Here is a 1,864-nt window from a genome sequence, read left to right as displayed (position 1 = left end):
CTAGAGAAGGACAAGGTGAAGCAACAAATCCAACCATTTAGAACTCTATAAAATCCAAATATATCCTAAAGTTCAGGTATTTTATCTAGGCAAAGTACAGTAATAGTAATAGACAGCTAAAACATTGTTACTGTTTTTAAAGAACAATGCTACTGTAAAGTGAGTGCTTATCGACACGAAATGCATAATCCATTCCACATGCCTCAGTTAGCAATTTTTCTAATCTCAACACTACAACAAGCAACGAGTACAAACTTCTATTGTTTCTACCGTGTTTTTGTCTCTATGGATTACAGCTACAATAGTTAACTTCTGCAGCCACACACCTGATTAAATAACTAGTTATCGAGAAGACTTCCAACAATGATCCTTATTTATCTCGACTTTATGAACTAGCACAGTGACAAACCCTACCTGTGGTATTCAACATAGCGTGTGAAACAGTGCCTTCTTTGATTTGTTGTTGGGAAACGAAAATCTGCTGGAGCTGTTTCAATATGTATGTTGAAATTTGAAAGTATTTAGCATCCATTAACATGAAACTACCCAGTGATATCACCATAAGTTTATTTTTGGCAGCAACAAACCTTGATCTCAGGTTTCTCAGCCTCTTCCTCCTCGACAGCCTCACTTGCTTCCTCTACAACAGGTGTTTGTGTTTTATCTGCAGCAGTGTTAGTTTCTTCTGGCTCTGGTTTTTCAGCAGCATCTTGTACTTGAGAAGTTTCATTCTTGTCTTCTACAGATGGAGGAGTTTCATCATTGGTTGAGGGAGCAGCTTCAGTCTCAGTAACACTAGAGAGCTTCTGCTTTTTCCACTGGAACTTCCTGTGGTGGAAGTGCATACTCCTACAAATGAAGCATGGGTTCAGTAACACTAATTATGGATCATAACAATTGAAATAGAAGCGCAAATCAAAGAGGAATGAGCTTGCAGAAGAACTAGTGTGTATTCATCACATACAACAAGTGAAGTTTTTAATACAGACAACTCACATCAAAGGAGGTCAACTTTTGCATCTAAGATGTAACATGAAAGTAAGCAAGCCATGCTCGGTCTCGAAAAGCTAGTATGCATATTGACACATATGTAGCCATGATGTTGTAATAACCTTCGGATTACTTACAAATTCTTGCAAGCCATAGACAACGAGATTGTTGTAAGTGAAAAACTAGAAACTGTAGTCAACAAGGGAGCACACCTGTATTAAATAGCTAAGTCCAATTTAACACTCATTTATCTTAATGTTATCTAAAGTATAAGTGAAAAATACAAGAGACATATTTTATGGTGAAGGAATGTCTCTATCACGGTTCTCTAACGCACCATTTGATTTATAGGGTGACTAAAGTTCCACTTTTAGCTCTAAAGAAGCAAACATGGTGGCTAAAAGAGGAGACTAAAGTAAATCAACAAGAGGTGACTAATAATAAATAAAGTGAGATTTTTGCTCTACTTGCTCCCTTACGTCCCTCGATCTTATGCGGCACAACAGGAGTAACAACCGCACATCATTTAATAAGGGTAATGCAATTATTATTTGCACTAATTAATGCTCTTTAGACAGGTTTAGCCACTAGAACCAAACAAAGACAGTTTAATGACTGAAGTTTAGTCACATAAAAGGAACAAAACAGGGCTTAAGTCTAAGATACAGTTCTACCCATACAATACATACTTGAGAGGTTATAGTAAATAAGATACAATGTTTAAATATATTAGGTTGTATGGACTAATTTATTGGTATATATAGCGTTAGATAACCGTAATATAATATCTAGGTTGTTAATGCCCTAAGAGCAACTGCAGTAGTTGCCTAAATTATAGCTCCTTAAATGGATGTTTAGTTAAGCTGCTAAATTA

The 1,864-nt window shown here is 36.2% G+C and overlaps 1 pseudogene; it reads right to left on the bottom strand.

The window, feature by feature from the left end:
- Positions 1 to 283: 283 nt before the first annotated feature.
- Positions 284 to 1,020, bottom strand: LOC118473529 (cytochrome c oxidase subunit 6b-1-like; annotated as a pseudogene).
- Between the last annotated feature and the right edge of the window lie 844 nt (positions 1,021 to 1,864).

The sequence above is a fragment of the Zea mays genome, chromosome 10, assembly GCF_902167145.1.
Source record: "Zea mays cultivar B73 chromosome 10, Zm-B73-REFERENCE-NAM-5.0, whole genome shotgun sequence".
NCBI classification, from domain to species: Eukaryota; Viridiplantae; Streptophyta; class Magnoliopsida; order Poales; family Poaceae; genus Zea; species Zea mays.
Note: the sequence above shows the minus strand (reverse complement) of the source record. Positions and strands in the feature narration are given on the sequence as shown.